The sequence below is a fragment of the Hipposideros armiger genome, unplaced genomic scaffold (genome assembly GCF_001890085.2).
Source record: "Hipposideros armiger isolate ML-2016 unplaced genomic scaffold, ASM189008v1 scaffold_106, whole genome shotgun sequence".
In the NCBI taxonomy this organism is placed as follows: domain Eukaryota; kingdom Metazoa; phylum Chordata; class Mammalia; order Chiroptera; family Hipposideridae; genus Hipposideros; species Hipposideros armiger.
In genome coordinates, this window is record NW_017731456.1 from 563,144 (window position 1) to 584,976 (window position 21,833).

The following is a 21,833-nucleotide window of genomic DNA, read 5'->3' on the forward strand; positions in this document are numbered from 1 at the left end:
AAAACATCATTGCCTGCTGTGATTTTAAAACAGTACAAGAGTTACTAATGACCCAAAGCAATTAAGAGATGTGACAAAGCCGAATGTAATTATTTGCTAATGAGTGACAGAGATATTAAGTGCTCTGACTTGAGAGGAGAAGGCGATTGTTCTAGCTCAGGATAATCCCAAAGGCTTCATAAATCAGAGATCCGGACAGGTAAAGAGGACAGGTGAGCTCCATTCCAGGTGAAGATCAAGGTGTGATCAAAGGCAGCAGGCAGAAAAATCAGCAAGCCTATTGTGGGGACAGTAAGCAGAAGGCTTAAACATATTCATGAAGAGAAGCAGGGAACAAGGCTGAGAGGGAGACCGGGGTCAAGCTGAGACAGCAGAGACGGTGGCACAGTGGAAAGGGACTTTGGGAATCACAGGCTGCTTACACATCCACTGGTGAGTAAGCCACAATCATTCTAACTCCTTTGTCTCCTGCCACTTCTCTCCATCATCCTGTGATTTCTCTATCAAATTAGGGCAACAGTCTCTGGAAAAGTTCCCGCCTTCCTTTTCATCTGCCTCTATTCCAGTCTCCGCCATACAGCCAATCACGTTTCTAGCCTGCAAATCTGAAAGTCTTATGCTTTCTCTTAAACTCCTTTATTTCCCACTGTCTTAGAAAAGATGGCCTTCGAGGCTCCTTGTGATCTCACCTACTGGGACTGATGACTATTTGTACCCTGGAATCCAAATGTACTGAGTTATCTGCAGATCCCGTGGCCCAGCACACCTTCCTCCTTTGCCATTCCCACTCATCCTTCAATTCACAGCTCATGGATCGTCTCCTCCCCTCCACCCGGGCTTCCCTGTGTTTGCCTACCTTTACAGCAGCACTTATAGTCCTGCCCTGTAACTGTCTGCAGCGGTTCTCAACCTTGTGGGCCGCAACCACGCTGGGGGTTGAACGACCCTTTCACAGGGGTCGCCTAAGGCCATCGGAAAACAAAAAGATATTTAAGTTACAATTCATAACAGTAGCAAAATTACAGTTATAGAGTAGCAACGAAAATAATTTTATGGTTGGGGGGTCACCACAACATGAGGAACTGTATTAAGGGGTCGCGGCATTAGGAAGGTTGAGAACCTCTGGCTAGAGAATTGTGTTTCCTCCAACTGTCTTTGTGCCACCCCACCCCCCACCCCCGCCCCCAAGGGGAAGGGCAGAGACTGTGGCTGTTATCGGCTCTAGGCAGCACCAAACAGTGCCTAGGGGACAGCAGATGCTCAGTAAACGCCTGTGTGAGGAACAAATGCTCACAACACTCCCTTTTCCACGATGCCGATGCCACCCCTGACCATACCCACTTCCCTCCAGGACTTACCTAATCCATGTGAACATTATATACCAGCTTGCATTTAAGAAACTTTTATCATATATGCCTAACTGGATTGTGGAAAACTATTTAACTTTGTATTTTTATATCTTCTCCCACGATGGTACCCATGAAGCCCACAGCTATTCTTCTTTCTAATAAGGAACATACCCAGACATTTCTCAGTGGGCTCGGAGTAATTTGAAATGACAAAAAAAGTCTAATATGTCAAATCAGTTCGACTGGGCCAGCAAGTGAAAAAAACTCAAGTTCATAGTAGCTATGGAGCTACTTTGTTACAGAAGAATCGATGAGCCAAAATTATAGACACAGCTTTAAAATGTTCTCTTCCTTACAATTATGCTGCCCAGTGAAGGCATTTAAATTTTTTACATTTATTTTTTAAGTGTACAATTTAGTGGCTTTTAGTATAGTCATAAAGTTGCACAACTATCATCACTATCTAATTCTGAAACATTTTCATCACTCTCAGAAGAAACCCCATGCCATTATTAGTCACTCTCCATTCTCCCCTGCCACATTCCCTGGCAATTATTAATCGATGTGCCTATCCTGGACATTTCATATAAATAGAATCATTCAGTATGTGGCCTTTTGTGTCTGGCTCATTTCACCTAACATAATGTCTTCAAGGTTCGTCCATGTTGTAGCATGTTTTATTTTAGTCCATTTTATGGCTGAATAATATTCCATTGTATGAAGGCAGTTAAATTTTTTAAATCATTTTGAGAAATAAAATAAGTCAAGATACTCCTTGATGTTAAAAGTCACCATAGAAAGCAAAAATAGTGTTATCAGGGGTGTATTCTTGACCACAGTTTTCTCATTTAATCATGATAACCTTGTGAGGTCAGGGGAGTCGCCGTTTCCCCAGATGAGGAAACGGGTGCTCACCGAGATGACATCGCCAAATGTCAGTGTAGCTAGTAAGCGGTAAAACCACAACATAGTCTACTCTCTTTGGTACTCTCAACAGTAAAATCAGTCAGTCCTATTATCTGTGCCATAGGTAAAATTTAGCAGCATCTCCCCGTCAACCAGCTGTTAAAAGCTAGGGGACCATGTTTCAACCCATCCTTCATCCACTCGCTCTCTCAACATACAGTTACTGAAAAACTCCTCTGTCCTATGCCTTGTACAAGGGTCTGGGGACAGAACATGAACACTGAGGATTCAGTGCCTTTAGTCACAGATTTTTTTCTTTTGTTGTATTGTGCTATAACATGTTAAGACAAGAGAGACTTGAGAACATTTAAATGATGATGAAAAGAAAGGAGTCAAACAGGTAATATGAAGGTATGAGAGGCGAAAAGCATCCTCTACTGAGCAATGGTCAAAAGGAGATGGGGGTGGACGGGCAATTGAGCCCCTCAGTTAAGAGGAGGTGGTAGAAATGGCTAGCTGCGTGTCATTATCCTGCGGCTCATTCGTCAATCATTTTCAACTGTGCCCATGGAGGCTCACAGCAAGGATTACAAATGCCAGCCTCCTGGGCAGCAGCGTCAAGCCACGTGAGTCAATTCTGCTCAATGGGATACAAACGAAGTGTTGTGTGGCAGCCTCTCTCTAAAAGGTTAGCATATGACCTTTGTCCCCCTTTCTTAACTCCTTCTGGAAATGTGTGCAGCCTCCGAGCCTGTTTGAGGCGAGCTGCTAACATGAACGGAGGAATGAAGGCTATGAGGATTAAGTGGGAGGGCAGGAGCGTAACGGTTAAACGCACAGTTTTAAATTACACACCTGAATCCTAATTCTGGCTCTTCACGCAGGAGCCTGTGTCAACTTAGCTATGTTTCTAAATCTCTGAGCCCCAATTCCTTTACAAAATGGGCTTCACTAAACAGCATTAGGAAAATTGAACGGACAAGTGCAAAAGAATAAAACTGGATCACTGCCTTACACCATACACAAAAATCAACTCAAAATAGATAAAAGACTGTAACATAAGACCTAAAACCATAAAACTCCTAAAACAAACAAACAAAAGGTGGTAAACTCTTTGACATGTCTTAACAATGATTTATTAAATTTGACACCAAAAGCAAAGGTAACAAAAAGAAACAAGTGGGACTCTATCAAACTAAAAAGCTCAGCACAGCAAAGGAACCATCAATAAAATGAAAAGGAATCTGAATGGAAAAAACATTTGTGAATAATATATCTGATAAGGGTTAATAGCCAAAATATTGGGTTGTCAGAAAAGTCATGACACATTTTTGCAACAAAAAACATAGAAAAACTACATTATGACTCTTTCAACAACCCGAAATATAAAGAACTCACACAGCTCAATAGTAAAACAAACAACCTGATCAAAAAGTGGGCAAAGTATTGGAACAGCCATATCTCCAAAAAAGACATACAGATGGACAACAGGTACATGAAAAGGTGCTCAACATCAGTAATCATCAGGGAAATGCAAATCCAAACTACAGTAAGGTATCACCTCACACCTGTTAGGAGGACTATCATCAAAAGGGCAAGAAACAAGCGTTGGTGAAGATGTGGAGAAAGGGGCACACTAGTGCACTGTTGGTAGAAATGTAAATTGGGAAACAGTATGGAGGTTCCACAAAAAATTAAAAATAGAACTACCATATGATCCAGCCATTCCACTTCTGGGTATTGATCTGAAGAAAACGAAAACAATAACTCAAAAAGGTATCTGCACCCCCCCCAAGGTCATAGCAGCATTGTTTACAATAGCCAAAACATGGAAACAGCCTAAATGTCCAATCCACCAATGAATAAAATGTGATGTGTGTGCGTGCGTGCGTGCGCGCGCGCGCACGCGCACACACACACACACACACACACACACACACACACACACACACAGAGTGGAATATTACCCAGCCATAAAAAGAAGGAAATTCTATCATTTGTGACAACATGATGAACCCTGAGTGCATTATGCGAAGTGAAATGTCAGAGGAAGACAAATACTGTATGATCTCATTTATCTGTGGAATCTTAAAAAAAAAAAATCCAAACTCATAGACAAAAAGAGTCAGATTGGTGACTGTCAGAGGTGGGGGTGGGAGAGGGAAATTGGGTAAAGGTGGTTGGTCTAAAGTTACAAACTTCCAGTTATAAAATAAGTAAGTCCCAGGGATGTAATCTACAGCAGGGTAACTATAGTTAACGAAACCGTATTGCATATTTGAAAGTTGTTAAGAGAATAAATCTTAAAAGTTCTCCTTAAGAAAAAACTTTTTTAGCTGTGTGTGTGGCGATGGATGTTAACTAAACATATTGTGGTAATCATTTTTCAATATATACATGTATTACATCATTATGTTGCACACCTAAAACTAATACAATGTTACATGTCAATTATAAATGAACAAATGAATGAATGAATGATCGATCTATGTTGACCTGCTTGAGACTGGAAGGTCTAAAGTAAGCCACATGTTACTATTAAAAGAAAAAAAAATGTGAAAAAGAAAATAAAAAGTGCTCAAGAATTCAAAAATAAACTAGGACTACTATTAGCTCTGATCTCCTAGTGCTGGCAGTAAAGTCCTTGCCAGGGATAAAAGGACAATGTGGTTGCCACAGTGACCCTAACTCTAAATGACGTCTTTTGTCAGGAAAGTCATGTTAACAGCACCCCACTGTGTTCTAGTTCACACATCTGACTCAGAGTCAGAAACCACGTCCAACATATCTCTATCATACAGATAAGATTCCTGCAATCAAAATCTAACTTAGGTTCTCCCTCCCCCTGGCACATCCCATGCTCGGGGGAAAGTCACCAACTTGACTACTAGTTCCTGGAGGGCAAGAACAAGATCTTTTCTTCTCTAGAGCCTCAAGGCATAGCTGGCACAGTGCCCTGAAAACGAACAGTATGTATTTCTTCAATAACACGTACTGCACTGCTACAATGTGCCAGGCACTGTGCTAGGTGCTACGGCCATAGTGAGGAACAAGAAAGACAAGATTCTTTCATACAGAAACAAATACAACTTTTTAAATGTTGCTTCGTTAATGAATCTGAAGACGTCATAACCAGGAGTGACATTAGTGATTAATTCGTTCAACCTACTCATATTATAAAATGTGAGCAAAGGCCAAGAAAAGTGGCAAGCTCAAAATAAATGTAAGAATTAGATTCAATCAGCATTCCCAAACTGCTTTCTAGAGCCTCGTATTTCTACGAGTGCTACGGGTAATAACTTCTATACACGTATTGCTCAGAAAATGGGGAGAAGGAAAATGGAGGCGAGGTCCATAGTGAAATAAATTGGGGAAACACAAGTAACACAAAGTTAAACAGTATTTTCAACGAGAACTCTCAGCTTTTAAGATGTTAATAAGTACAGTGAGTCTCCAACTTTTGCAAAATCATTTGACCTAGGGACTTTTTTCATGGAATATATATTTGGAAAAGTCTGAATCAGGTGACCTCTATGCTCTATTTCACTTCTCAAATTCTATAAATTTATCTAAGACTATCAATCTCAGAAAGGCTTCTTTCCTGGGCAAATAATGTAATCTACCAGATTCTTCTGAAAAGACATTCATCCATCCATCCATCCATTCATTCAATCACTTATATTCATATTCTCTCTCTCAGTTCCTCTCTGTCCCCCTCACCCCCTCCCCCATCCTAAAATGGACGAGGCACAGCATCGGAATACAACATAAGAGTTCGGTTTAATCAGATCAGACTAAAAAGCTTCTCATACTAGTGGGGAAGAGCGGGGCCTTTTTGCAGTGTCACCTCACGCAGGTGTCCTGGAAGGGAATGCTTGGGCAAAGTTACATTTCTCTATTTCTCAATCACCCAAACACCTGGGGAAAGTCACTGCAGTTCTGAAAACAGCAGGTGGGCAACCAAGAAAATCACCGAAGGAGGGAGAGAGAGAGAAATAGGTCACCGAAGGGGAACAGTGGCGGTACCTCTCCCCAACGCAGTCCCAGATGCTCCTCTGCCTTCACTTGCCTCGGCCTCCTTGCTTTTCCCCCTTCCACCCACTTGATTTTCCTGTTTTCACCCCCGATCGTTTTGCCCATCTTCGCTTTTCACCACGTGACTGGATAAGTTATATGACATACTGGCAGCTGGCCACCGAGTCTTCCCAGAAGAGAGCCCACTTTTCAGGAAGCCCTGCCTCGTTCCCAGTAAAGGGAAGATGACAGAGAAGGGAGGGGGCAGAGAGCACGATGATGGCAAGTTCAAACAGCTTACTAAGGCTTGGAGACTCAAGCAGATATCTGTTCACAAAAGCAGAAACGCCAACTGTATCCAATTCATACTGGCTATGAAAACATTTTTATGTTTGTGTCCATCTCTAGATGTGTCAAATACCCCTGCTCAATTTTTGAGAATGAGAACCCTGTTCATGGTAATAGCTTATGATCCCTCTGCTGTATCTTTTCTTCGGCTGATATTACAAAAAAAAAAAAGCAAATAAGCAAATTGAAAGCATACATCGTATGGTAGGGCCTGTTGTGAAAATTCCCAAGCATCCTCCCGACCCTCACCTCTTTTCCCCTAATTACATAACCTACACGTTGGGAACCTCTGCTATTAGGTTGTCGAAAAAGTCATGACGCATTTTTTGCAATGAAAAACATAGAAAAAATACGTCATGACTTTTCCACCAACCCAATATATACCAAATTCACACACGCCTCACCTAAATCCCACGCAGATGAATTTTCAGAAGAAAAATCAAGTAGGAAAATTATTTCCCTACCTAACTTCTCCTACTTCTGTATTTATTTATGCAATTACGGTAAGCATGAAATGATTTTCAGCATGTGTTCATGCATAACATTTCACACCATCCCTCTAACCATTTTAAGAGAGAGAGAGAGGGGTCAGGTTCTAGCATCCTCATTTTCAGAGGCTGGAGCCTCCCAATCTCCAACGGTGGAGGCCCAGGACTTGGGCCTTCATCGTTACCTTTCGTCTATCCACACTCACTACCAAAGCAACCACACCCAGTTGCATGATTTAATTGCCATTTATGTGCTAACAATTTCCAAACTTTTACCACAGAACTCCCATCTCACATTCCCAATTACCTCTTTAACATCTCCACGTGGGAGTCCAATAAGCATCTTTATAAAGCCTGTATATAAAGAAACACTTAATTCCCACAACACCATACACCAGCTCCCTCCTTCCCTGTGTTCAACACCTCAGTAAATGCCACCACTATTCACCACACTGAGCAAAAAACTCAGACGTCAGCTGACATCTCCCTCTCTCTCACATCCCACATCCAAACCATCACCAACTCTATCAGCTTTCGCTTCAAAATGCATCACACTTCCAACAGTGTCTCATCACCCCCACTGCTAGTGCCCCATCCTCTGCCACCTTCCTCTTCTTAATGTAGCAACCAAGAAGGCAGGGGGTGTGTCAGTTTCACCCTCCACTGTATCTGCAATGTCTGACACCCCATAAATACTCCATCAATCATAAATGAATCCTGGCTGGGAGAGGTGATCTGACTCACAGAGTAAGTGATGACAACAGCCAGACTTGAACCCCGATCTCCACATCCCTAGGGAACAATCATCGCCACTATTCCACACCCTTTGAAGCTTTAGAGGAAGAGGGTGGGGGGAAGTACCGCTACCTTCCATTGTTGTGCTTGTTTTTCTTTTTCCATTTACCCTTCTCTCTCAAATGCACACACTCCAAAGTTCTTTTCAAACAAATGTCTACTCGACACAGTGAGGTGATGTATACAAAGGAGAAAAATATTCGCGGATCCCAAGTACAGTAAACTTTTCAGTAACATCTTTTAAATGAAGTCTGTTTGGGCAACATCGTGTAAAAAGTTTTAAAATTTAATGAAGATGTTGGGGAAAAGGGTCGATTAGATACTTCTGTAGCCTAACCCCAATTCTGAACTGGAAATATCAGGACACACGGTTGGGCGTGGGGGTGTTTCTATGAATTTTATTTAATTGTGTTTATATATTCCTACTGATGTTCTTAAAGAATAGCTATTAGAAAGTGAAAAGGCTGGGTTCTGCAGGAAAGAATACTTTTCTAAGCATACTAAATAAACCTCTGTGGGCCTTTCTCAGACAGGCATCAGAGTGGAATTCATGGAGTGTCGGGCCCATTACAGGCTCTGCCACAATCGGTCTCTGCTGCTCTGAGCCCCAGGTTCCTCGGGTACAAAAGCACACAAATAAGGTGTGTTAGGCATGTCCTCTCAGCCCTGACATGCCGAGATCCCCAAAGTTTATGGAACCAGGGCCTGAGAAGACACAGGAGCTGCCTCCAAGTACAATAAAAATACATTAGTGAGACACACACACCGTTTCTTTACTACCAGATAGTAAGGATTACAAATAAGCTAAGACTCAGCTCACACCAAAATTGTACCCGTTGATCAAAATATAATTATGACCCATATCTGCTATTCCCATTAGCCTAAATCCTTCTAAATCGGATTCTCCCAGTCTGGAACTTGAGACACATTCAAAAGTGTTTATAGCATTGCACCATCTGTCCAAAATGAAACTAGGAAAGGAAACAAATAGCAAAGTAAAGGAGTATATAGACCTTGTCAGAGGAGCATTTCAGACAATTTTAGAAGTCCATTTATCTCTAAATAGTATTGGTAATGGAAAGTGAAGTCAAGTCAGCACTGCTCAAGTTAAAACACTATGTGCTGTAATCACAGATAATTTTTATCAAATCCTTAAATGTAAAATCTCAGTTAAGCCATATACAAGGCTGGTTTTTGCAGTCCTTATTCTCATGGTGGTGATCCTCTCAAAACGGCATGCATATTAGGCTGTATCCTTATTAATTTTAACACGATAGGGGACTTTCAACTCAGCTACCATTTCCAGGCACTCTTTGTTCCTTTTCATGTATTCTGCTGTTCAAGCTTTCAACATACTCAGGCAACTCTTCTTTCCTATTTGTTCCAATTAGTAAACGTTTCACTATGCAAATTGGAAAAAAACCCCACATTAATTAGGTTTTGCTTAAACCAGTGCACGAGAGAGAAGGTCCCAACGACCCCAGAGCAGAAGCAGGGTGTTAAGGCTCCTATGTTTCCCAGTCTTCACAGTTTTACTCATTTTACTAGCAAAATACCATCTGAATAATCTTAATCAGATATTCAAATTGCTGCATTTCATGCCAAGCTTGCTAAAATGGAAGCATATGCCCACGGTCTTTAGAAAATAATATATAGCAATGTTCATGGACACACACATACACGCATAGACATACACACTTTGTTTAGATAAAGTAAATACTCGATGTACACTATATTTGTAAATATAGCTGTGCTAGGTCTAAATGTTTGTGTCGCCCCAAAATTCACATGTTGGAATACTAACACTCAATATGATGGTGTCAGGAGGTGGGGCCTGAGGGAGGTGATTACACCATGAGGGCGAAACACTCATGAATGGGTATCAATGATCTTATAAAAGAGCTCCCCCAGAGCGGCCTAACCCCTTCTGCAATGTGAGGCGACAAGAGAAGTCTGAAACCTAAAAGAGGGCCCTCACCCGACCATTCTGGCACCCTGACCTTGGACTTCCAGCTTCGGAACTGAGAGAAATAAATTTCTGTGGTTTATAAGCTTCCCAATCTCTGGTATTTTCTTAGAGCAGCCCGAAGGACTAAGACAAATCTCTGTGCATAGGAGAAGTTGTATAATGAGAGGTGGCCTTCCTCCAGCTCAAAAATCATGCAGGTTATTAAATCCCAGACGAGGTCACAGGCTTCACCAAGCTCTATTCATCAAAAGCCTAGACCACTGAAACATTGCTGGCAACATCACAGACACAGAATAAGTGGTTGCTCAGGCAACGAATGAATGAATGGACCAATGAATAAGCAGAGGACAGAAGAACTGAGCTTCTACTGTTACTGCTGTCTAACATTTTGCTAGCTACTGCCATGCTCTCATTTCTCCTCCTTCCTAACATTAAACTACTGGAACGCAGTGGAAGATATTCCAATCAAATTTGATGTTTTGTTTTTCTCCAAATTACACGTTGGTATTTAATGGTGTATTTCTTTTCCTGGTTTGAGGGTTGCTGATTAGCCAGGGGTGGCTTCACTCAGGAGCTGCTGACAAGTAAGTTGGCACATGCCTGCCACTTGGTCTGAGGTGATTAGGAAAAGAGGGTTCTAGAGGCAGAAGTAGCTGCAAACAGGTGGGAGTGAAGTGGTGTTTAACCGAGGGGAGAAGATGATGTGGAGGGGGAACTGGCTGGTGATCAAACAGGAAGGTTTTAGGGTGGAAGGGAAGGGGAGGGCTAGGCCAGGAAGAAAGGGTAGATTGAATACTGAAGTTTTCAGAGGAAACCGAAAGGGAAACGAAAAGATATGGGAGGAGAAAGAGGAGAGACAGTATCATGAGAAGCATGTAAAGAAAATGGATATTCTAATTCAGGTGGAATTTTTGAAGGTTCAGTCCTTATCCTCACTGGTGTGTTAATGCTTCGACACACCAGTTTTATTGATTCTTAGTCCAAGAGTTTTTACAGGCAACACATGGAGCTAATCTGTTTTTTTAGCCCTTATTCTTGAGGGGAGGAGGCTTCTTCAAAGGGATGGTACATCAATGTATACTCATTACTATTCTAAGGGTATTACAGGTCTCTTTGCCACAAAAGCTGCTGCCTTCCAAACTCCACACAGTTCCATGAAAATAATGTTGAAGCTATCATGCTATCTTTATATTTGTGATGTATTTAACCTCTGACTTAACCCACAGATTCTAAGGCAGTTTATATTTAATAAAAAAAATGTTTAAAAAAACAGAAATATATTTCAAAATAATAAAAATCCAGGAACAGGAAAATTTAACTAAGACAGGAAAAGTCAAGATGAGGGGAACAGTATTTGCAAGCTACAGCTTTCCATACAAATGAGCCACCAATTTAGATCTGAGTTTTCTAGGGGTCAAGAAGAAAAGGGGTGGGCCGGCCAAGTAGCATGATGGTTAAGAACTGGCTTGGGACGCCAGAGGGCCCCGGTTCGGATCCCACATATGAGGGCCAGTGACACTGCCCTCCACAGCTAAGATGCTGAACAACAGCTCAACCTGGAGCTGGGCTGCTGTGAGTCACCGGCGATGGCGTAGGCTGCAGCCCCTGTGGCAGTAGGTTGCCATGGACTACCGTATGTAGCCAGCAGCCAGCGTGAGCGGCCAGCAGCCAGCAGCCAGCATGAGCAGCCAGCAGCCGCAGTGAGCAGCCGTCCAGAAGCCACCGACTGATCTGCCTCGCCTGGGAAGAACGCAATGATGGTGCCAACTCGGGCCAGTGAAGCAACGTCCTCCACAACTAGACTGAAGACCAAAACGACAGCAACTTGTCTGTTCCCCTTCCCCAATTCCCCAGCGCTGTTCCCATCCCCCCAATTCCCCAATAAAAATCTTAAAAAAAAAAAAAGAAAAGAAAAGGGAAACATGACCAAATACATTCTTTTCATTGTTAAAAGGGGCAAAGAAAGTGCACCAGCTCTTTGAAGAAAGGACATTTTTTTCTGGCCTTAGTTCTAAAACCATTTCTCCTGAGAGGATAGGAAGCATTTGAAATCTGATCTCCTGAAGCTTCTGTGGTTCTTTCTCCCAATGACTTTAAGATTTACGCTGCACTTGGGAATATCAACATAGGGTATTTACATTCCAAAAATATCAAGCCAGGACACCAGCCTAAAAACCGCATTTTTCTTTGTTTTGTAGTATTTTTCCACAAAGCCACTTTCCCCTCTATTATTCCTCTGTTTCTTCCTTGCACTTAGAATTGACTTCCTCAGGACACATCAGTCAAAATGGGCAATTAAAGCGTCTAAAATGCTCAAACCATGACTAATCTAGAAAATTATTCACTAGTGGAGAAACAAAGAAACCATTCTTAAGCACGAATCAATCTTGTTAGAGAGATGAGCTTGACATAAAATTGAAGACAATTACCAGAAAGCATCTAAGAAATGCTAGATTATGTGGCGAGGAATTTGGTGCTCCAGGAATGGGCCAGAAAACCTTCCTACTGTAACATGTTAAGAGTAAACTGGATAGGTGTTATAAGTACAGGGTGACCAAGTAATTTATCATCGAAACTGGGACACCTGCGAGTTAAACAGGGCACTATTAATAATTACACCAGACAACAGGCGTAAACCAGGGCCATCCCAGGCAAACAGGAACATATGGTGGCTCAGCAAGCTCTGCGTGGCTTTATAGTCCGGTGGAATATATTTCCTCATTATACCCCCAACAACATGATACAGGATACAGAAAGCCATTATTACCCACATTTTACAGATAAAGAATGCACATGCCAAAGAGATGAGTTAAGTGATTAGCGCCAGTTTGCAGAGAGGGGTAGCAGAGAAACGGTCCACCCGTGTCCACTGACTCCTAACCCAACACACCCTTCCACTACATAATAAGCTAATGATCTACTCAGGTCTGGCACATATCAATGATGCAAACGTCTCTAAGCTCTTTCTCTTCTCCAGTAACAGTGATAGAGATTGAAGACATTTTCAAATATAGGGAGAAAATATCTTCCTTTATGGTTTAAATGCAAACGTACCTGGGTTTAGGTTTTGAGTATTTTACATTCCAACAGGATTTTTTTTTATTGTTCCTGATTTCACAATTTTCTCTGTTACTTCATTTCCAAAAACCTGAATATAGGCAAGGATCCTGGATAAGAACAACAGAGGGGCATGCCAGGCTTAAATTCAGAACTCTCATAAAATTTCATTCTGTTTAACTCAGTTAATTTAGGCTCTCCATTTTAATATATTAACAATAATCTGTCTCTATTTTCTGACCCTAAAATGAGTATCCCTATGCCATCACCTGCCCTACATCAAGTAGCAAATAATTAGAAAAATGTTTTGCAGAAGTACTGCGTAATAAAGAGTCACCTAATGTAGTAATTCTCAAACCCAGCTGTACGTCAGAATCAGCTGGGAGCTTTTTTAAAAATACACTATTCCACACTATATCCTGGACCTACTGAATCAGAAACCCAGAAAAGAACATTTCTTAAAACTTTTCTGATGGTTCTGAGGCCCAGCCTTTCTAACCCCAATCCGAATCTGGCCAACCCAAGACTTCCCAGGGAAACGCAGGTAATACTCGACCACCAGCAGCCACAGTTACGCCATCCTACTCTCTCCTCTACAGCCCACACGATTTCTTCCTATTGATTTTCTCTTTTCCACTCTGCAATGCAGCACTGACAAGCAGCTGAGGACCTGCACACTGCAGTCAGAAGGCTGTGGGGCGATCTTATCTGCTCTTCCCCCAACACCTTCACAAACATCTTCTGAATTAGTCCGTGTCAGAAACGAATAATTGTTATGATCACAATAACCATTTTAAAAAGCTGATCTCTGCTAAGCACTCACCATGCCACCAGCTGTGCTCATCTCTCTGGACGCATGATCTTGGTGTCTACCCTAGCCCTGTGTGGCGGAACTATTCCCATCCTCATTTCACATTATGAGAGGGGTTAAAATAGCTTTCCCAAGGTCATACCGCTAGGAAGTAACAGAGCGAGGACTTGAACCTAAATCCCAAGCTCTTCTCAGTACACCCACCAGCTAACCTAAAGCTGTTCTGAGTCCCATTCACCTTCGGAACAGCTAGCTTCCATTCAGGCTGCACACCAGAGCCCAGGACCCCAGTGGGATCTCAACACAAAAACAATCCAAGAAACGCTTGGCTTTTCTATTAGACTGAAACCTGAAAGTTAGCATCAGGAAAGGGAAGCATTTCTGAAATATAAACTGCTCTTCATAAAAGTGCTTCTGGAAGGAATTGGTAGTCCTCCTGGAACATGAAACATTTAGATTTTGAAGGTGCATCAAAGGTGACTCTTTCCAACGTGTAATTTGGGGCTTTCCTCTCTGGCTGGTTGGAGAGAAATGGGATTTGCACACTTCCAGTATTCCTTCCTTTTTAATTGCTCCGCTGGATAAGAGAGATGGTCCTCTCCTTGGAAGTGTTTGATTGGTGGGTGGTCATACTGTCCAAACTAAGGAACTTTTAAGAATAAAAGTGGGGTGCTATTTATACTTATGCTGGGAAAATAGAGAAGTGAAATTTATGGTCACCCTATTGATGGCAGAATTCAATGACAACAAAGGAGAAATCAATTGCCATGGACTCACTGAACACTAGGGCTCAGTTTGGTTTGACAAACAATTTCTGTGTTCCTACTATGTGTCAACCTCTATGCTAGGAACTGTTTCCACAAAAATAAAATTCCTCCTAATCAGAAGCTAATAGGAAGAACTGTCATTCAGCAGTTACAACATAAAAAGCCAACTGCAGAATAATATATATGGCAGTATCCCATCTGGATGGATGGATGGAAGGAAGGAAGGAAGGAAGGAAGGAAGGAAGGAAGGAAGGAAGGAAGGAAGGAAGGAAGGGACTGAAACGCGGTGCTGCGTGAACAGAAAGCAGACTCCTCAAACTCTTCATAAGGGTGGATCAGGCAAGGTTTCACAGGGGACAGTATCCTGGAGCTGAGATTTGCAGGAAAATCATAGCTATTAAAGAGGAGAAACAGGTGGAAATGGAGATAGCACATTTCATACACAAATAAAAGCATGGGTAAAGGACACGGATTCAAGAGCATGGAGAGTCTCCCATGAAGTGCAGGATGGTGTGCTGCAGGAGGCGGTGGGTGGCCAGCAATGGGGCTACAATGGTGGGAAAAGGCAGACCAGGGTCAACCCTCCATGCCATGCTGAGGAGCCTGGAGTTTATGGTGAAGGTCAGAGGAAGCCAAGCAATGCTGCACTGGAGAAGGACCAATGTGAATAGGTCATCTCAGGCGAGCAGGAGATGGAGGCAGAGAGGCCAGCAATTAGGAAGCAATGAACATGATACAATGGTGCAAATAAGAAATTATGTCAAACCAAAGACTGACAAACACTTATGAACCCCCTACCTCACACAAGGGGCTAGGCCCTAGGGATTCAAAGACAAATGGGATTACTTGCTGCTTTATGGAAAGTGGGGTCCAACTGAAGAGAGATATAGGGATAATTTTAATATGAGAGAATGACTACACATAGTTTGAATAAAAGGCTTCAATTAATCAACTGAATGTTTTCAACTCTAAACACTTCAAGAACTGCTGAAAAGAATGCTAACAAAGTTTAGAAGTCATGAAGTCCTGGAACAAAGTAGAAATGAACAGCTGGGGAGAAAAAAAACCTTTCTGAGAATTATTCAAGGCTGATCTCTTTTCTTAAGTACATTTAAGGATAACTGAGAAATATCTGGGCTAATATATTTAAAACACAACTATAATTAAAGTATTGCAATTTGGGGCATGTGTAATGGGGGAGGTTTCCCTGAGTACAAGATGAGGCACAATACTATTCAATGAAAAAGATATCAGATGTTTAAGTCTGCTTTTTTTAAGTTCAAAGCCCACTTACTGGCTAACAATCTTACCTGCCTCTCTTCATTGTAAAATGAGAGTATCCACATCTATACCTTACAGGGCTGTGAAAAGTAAATGAATCAGGATTTCTGGTTAAAACGGCAGCCTGAACATATGTCTAATTTCATCCCCTCTTGAAACCCCACTAAAATGTGTGTGTGTGTGTGTGTGTGTGTGTGTGTGTGTGTGTGTGTGTTTAAAGTAGCTTTTTGGTTTTAAGGCCAAAACCACAAATATAGAAAGGGAACAGGAGAGACAAAAATTGCAACTAACTTTCAGAAGCTGGTAATTAGATAGATGTGTAGAAAAGTGACTTAGATAACCCATGAAAACTGAATCCCGAGCTGACAATGGCAAAAGCGGAAGCCTCAAAAGTCACAGACATTGGACGTACCAGCAGCTGCAGTAAAAGAAGGCGAGGGAGAAGTGTTTGAGAAACAGAATCCCCTTGTCCAGTCCTCCATCCCAGCACAAGTCTAGACTAGCACAATCCACTAAAATTTTCTACAACAATGGAAATGTTCTCTATCTGCTCTGCCCAGTATGGCAGCCACTAATCACATGTGGTTACTAGAGCTTAAAATGTGACTAGGGCAAATGAGGAGCTGAATTCTTAATTTTAATGTTTATTAATTTAAATGTCTATATGTGGCTAGTGGCTATTGCATTTTAGGGCAGCACAGGTCTAGAGAGTTCTTTTCTAGAGAGGATGAGAGAGGAGCCTGGGGCTAGAGCTACCAGGCAAAGCAGGGGACTGTTACGGCAGACACCCAGACGGACAGTGTCTGCACACACACCGAGGGCTCAGGGCTTGAAGGCTGCAACCTCCACCCTCTTTCCCACATGGCTCCAGAAACGCTGGCAGCCAGCCCGTGACCCTCCCAGGCAAGAGACTGAAATACTCTTTTCTGAGGAATCATCCCATGAGAACAAACCTAAAGATAGCGACATTGGGGGGTTCCCCAATTAGTGGCCCACTCAAGTCACTCTTCTGCACTGATAAAGTTCCTGTTCAAAGTTCACAAGCTACACACACACGCTCAGCTTTTCCCGTGTGTTTAGTTAGGAATAGGCAGCCAAGATAAACAAATGTCTGAGGAAACCCTGCAACGCAGACATAGAGACAGGAAAAAAAAAAAAAAGCAACTCAGAATAAACAGACACTATTTATACAGAGAGAAAAAAAAAAGCTTTAAAAATTAATGTCTTCAGAGAGATAAAGGAATATATTTTATCAATAAAGCAAGACTCAATTTTGTTTTAAGTAACATTTCAGAGAAAAAAGAGCTGTTGACCATAGAGCAGAAACGCAAGGCAGGACTGGAAAACGGCCCTACAGAACTTCCTCGGTTGAAGAAAGTGTTCTGTATTTTCTTTTGGGTGGTGATTGTATGAGTGTAGACAATTGACAAAACTAAGTGAAATACACACTTAGGATTGGTGCACTTTCCTGTAAGCTATCCCTTTATTTTTAACATCTCAATAGAAGGGCATTAAGATCAAGTTTGAGAAACTGCTTAGCAAAGAACAGCTTGAAAATGAGAGGAAATGTAAGGGAGTGAAGAGATCCAATCCAGAAAGGTCACACATCTGGGTAAAAGGAGTTTCTACAGACAGAGAGAAATGGGGACAAGGAAACCATCAGCGGAGTCATTTAAAAAAGATTCCCCAGAACAGAAGGCCCAAAACTACAACGGAGAAAAAGACGTGTTCTGGGTATTACTGAGAGCACTGGAAAACAAGAGCAGCGTCCATAAGCTTCCAAAAGGGAATAAAATAGGCCACATTCAAAAGACCCAGAATTGAAAATGTTTTGGCTTTTTTTTTTTTTTTTAAATAACTGGAAGGCTTTTTAACAGCTGCATGAGGCCAAGAAGACAATCCACCAATGCCTTCAAAATTCTGAAGGGAAACAATTTTCAACCTTAAAGTCTATAACCAGCCAAATTATCAATGAAGTCTAAAGGAGGAACAAAAGCATATTTAGACATTCAAGATGTTTAAAATTTACCAGCTACGTGCCCTCAAGAAGCTAGTCGAGGAGAGGCTCCAACACAAGTAGCAAAGATTGAACAGCGGAAACAAAGGGAATGTCTAGGGGGATAGGACAGAGATAGAGCTGTAGCCAGTCAGAGAACGACCAGTCCCCATGTGGGCAGGGAGACTCAGCAGACAGACATGTTTAGGGGTGTCATCAGCAAGACTGCATCAGGGGACTGAATGCCAGATTCCTAACTGAATTTCACTTTGCTCAATCATGCACGATCAAGTTCCTGTCCTTCCCGGTGTGTTCTGATGCTTATCAGTGGAAGGCATTTCACCGCACGGAAGTGCTCTGCTTTGGCCTACACCTGAGCGCTACCCATCAGGCAGGGCGAGCTGAGAAGCAGAAATAAAATAGAAAGCAGCCCACTCCCCTTGACTAAACTACTTTTAGGTTCCCAACAGCTGGGGTCACTGCAGTCCTCCAGACACACCAACTGTGAGAAACTTCATTTCCCACAGCTCGCTGGAGACTTTTCCACCGACTTCCCCAGAAGTGTCCCTGCAACCTCTCCACTCCAAATCCAGATCTGACCCAGAGGTTCTTCTGAGGTCAAACTAGGAGCAGGAAGCTCTTCTCCAGCGGAGAAGGAGAGCAGCACGGCCCTGTCCTCACACACCTAGGCTTCTGCTTGCTTTAGGGGCATCTACACTGGAAGGAAGGGAATGAGAACTGTAGGTCAGGACGGTTGATGCCTCTGAGGGAAGCGCCATGGGAAGGGGCATCTGGCAACTTCTAAAACACTGTAATGTTCATTTCCTAACCCGAATGGCGAGTACACGGGTGTTTTTTCTCTAACTACATACCTGTGTTTTATATACTCTTCTGTATGTTTGATACATTTTTCAGTTTACAAACTGAAAAGATCAAATGAGCAAGTATACTGAAAGTCCCTAATAAATGAGAAAGCCTTATTAGATGATCATTAATGATCAATTAGCTATCCTCTCCAGCCATCCAAATCCTGCGCTTGAGAGACCACCTCGAATGGAAGCAGCCTTCTGAAGTCTTGACTGTGCAATAATCCCTTTGACTTTTATTTCTAGTTTGTGTCGTGATGTGTGTATGTCTCCTTAGCTAGGTTGAGAACAACAAAAATTTTTTTAAATCATTGTTTTTCCTAATGACTGTTCCCCTCTTTCAGCCTTCCATTATCTACTATAAAGCATAATGGTAGTCCTAGTCAAACGGAGGTGGGGCCTGACTGGCATACTGGGCTCCCTCAGGAGAAAGTCAAGTTCTTTGATGAGGTTCTTCCGTCACTCAATGCCTTCCCACTCCCAGCACCTACCCAGCACAGGGCCTGGCACAGAGGAAGAATTCAAATGTCGGCTGGTAAATAATAAATGAAATCAGCAGGATTTCAGTTGACTAAACTGAGTAATGGAAAAGTAGCCCCATATGGAAAGGTAAACACATTGTGATCATACCTGGTTAAAAGCATCAAGCAAAAATATTTAAGCATGAAGAGGTGATGCAGTATTACGGATGATCCTAGAAAATTATTTCCAAGTCTGAAAGGAATTAAACCAGAGGAAAGTGACTTCAACTCAATGACCCATGATTTTATTTTATTTTATTTATTTTTTATTATTATTATTTTAAGATTTTTATTGAGGAATTCGGGGATGGGAACAGCGCTGGGGAATTAGGGGAAGGGGAACAGACAAGTTGCTGTCGTTTTGTTCTTCAGTCTAGTTGTGGAGGACGTTGCTTCACTGGCCCAAGTTGGCACCATCATTGCGCTCTTCCCGGGCGAGGCAGATCAGTCGCCGGCTTCTGGACGGCCGCTCACTGCGGCTGCTGGCCGCTCACGCTGGCTGCTGGCTACACACGGTAGCCCATGGCAACCCACTGCAGCAGGGACTGCAGCCTATGCCGTCGCCGGCGACTCACGGCAGCCCAGCTCCAGGTTGAGCTGTTGTTCAGCATCTTAGCTGTATAGGGCAGTGTCACTGGCTCTCATATGTGGGATCCGAACTGGGGTCCTCTGGCATCCCAAGCCAGCTCTTAACCAACGCGCCACTCGGCCAGCCCTCAATGACCCATGATTTTAAATGGAATCAGGTGGTTGTGCTGGTGGACGGGGCCTTCTTATCCAGTGCAGTGACTAAACCTTGATGGGGTCTGTCTCCCTGCCGGCAGGGTGATGTGAACTGAGAGTGTTCTAATCCTGCCTTGCTCACAATCTAGCTCTGGGCCTTAGACAAGTCAGGTAACTCCTCTGGGCCTCAGTTTTCCCCACTATAAAACAACTGGGCAGAACAAATGCCCATGAAACTCCCTAAAGGCAAGTAGGGCTGTAGGAATTCTATTTTATGTTCCTGCTTTCTGATTCACTGGGAGTCAGACCAGTACATGGGGACACATCCAATGCAAAACGGTCTCTAATATCCTGCTGGTAGGGAAATTAAAAGACAGCATTTCAAATTCAGGTGATTTGACAGAGTTTAAATTTTAAAAGCTTTTTATAAATGCTATGCTTTAAGGCAGTCAAATGCAGTGACTTTTAACCTAAAAACTACTAAAGCCAAGGAAAATAATATAAGTTGAACACATGCCCATTTCTATTATGGTTCCATTTTTTAAAGTAACTCATAAATGTGCATGAGTCATGCATCTGAATATAATGAGACGTTCCTTTATCATTTCATCTCCCAGTGCCAGTAATCCCACATTACAGAGTGCCAAAACCCTTTAATAGTGCAGCATGTGTTTCTGGCCATCCTCCAAAACCCAGCGCAGAACTAACTGCTGCATTAGGAAAACACCTAAGTGAGGACTTCTGGGCTTTGGAATTCAGGACCGCCAGTTAGTGGCTCAAAATGATTCCCCTCACCTCTCCATGCATGGCCACCTAGGCTTTTGATACCTGAAACCATAACAACAACTATCCTTCAGGCTTACAGAGCCCTTTGAAGTTCACAAAGTACTTTCCCATCTATTAACTTAGCTGATTCCCAGTGACCTGCTAGAGTGCTTAGGGCAGACATTGCTGTACCCATTTTACAGATGAAGATACAAGGGTTCAGAGAATTCAAGTGACTTGCCCAAGGGTGGAGCTGTGACTTGCACCCAGGTCATCGCACACCAAAACCTAGGCTCTTCTCACCAAACTGCGCTGTGATCTGGGATAAGAAAATAAATGATCGAAATGAAATCTGTGGGAAACTTTCGTGATTTGACTTACGGGCGTAGTTTAATCGTTTGTAAACTTACTTAAGGGAGTAGTTCAATCTTTTGTAAACATTATAGACCAGAAAACATGATTCTTCAACTTCCTTCTGCCTTTCTTATTTATCCCTTATACCTTGGGTTGCTGGAGTTATCGCTTCTAAGAAAGTGTCAGCTAAAGAAAGACAGTGTGTAAAACGGCTACTAACCCTCACGTGTCCCCATCCCCCAAATCACCAGTGAGTGAACCCTATTTCCAAAAGAACACAGAAGTGATGGAGTCAAAATGAGAAATAGGCCCAGTGGATAGCTGTACGGCTAAACCCAATCCAGTTCTCTCCTATCACCTTCCTTTCTTGTCCCTCAGAGTGGGTCAGGAGAACCTCAGAAGCCTAGAAGGGGAGGCCAGGAGAGAAATCCCAGGGGTTGGCAGAGGAGCCAGCTAGGAAAGGAACGGAGACAGCCTCCCTGTTTTGGCTTGACCCCAGATGTGCCCACTCTTCCATTCCCAACCAAGGAGACAATTCTTGAAATCTGCCCTCAGAACAGAAATTGCTAGCTCCAGCATGCAGTGCAGACAAAGAGACATTAAGTAACTAGCCTCAGTCACAATGTTGCACAGGCAAGGCAGAGCAGCATGGGACCTTGAATTTTCTCTCTACATACAGATATGTGGTAGTCTTTCCTAAGAAATAGGGTTTTACGGTCACCCTTTCAGTGACAAAAATTCCCTAGGCAGACAAAGGTGTCGTTAGCTTCCTTACTGGATTGTTTTTACAAAGGGGGAAACACACACACTGTTAAATATCCTC

The 21,833-nt window shown here is 42.6% G+C and overlaps 1 protein-coding gene across 3 annotated transcripts in view; it reads right to left on the reverse strand.

Moving 5' to 3' along the window:
• The window catches only part of JAK1 (Janus kinase 1), a 146,018-nt gene that overhangs the window by 79,795 nt on the left and 44,390 nt on the right, over nt 1–21,833 (reverse strand). Inside the window, exon 1 of one of the 3 annotated variants that reach the window (XM_019646699.1) lies at nt 857–946. The exons of 1 other annotated variant lie outside the window; for it this stretch is intronic. The gene's annotated coding sequence lies outside the window, so the exon portion shown is untranslated. Of the gene's footprint in view, nt 1–129; nt 201–856; nt 947–21,833 lie in introns of those variants that run through there. One more of the 3 variants, XM_019646700.1, reaches the window with a different exon arrangement.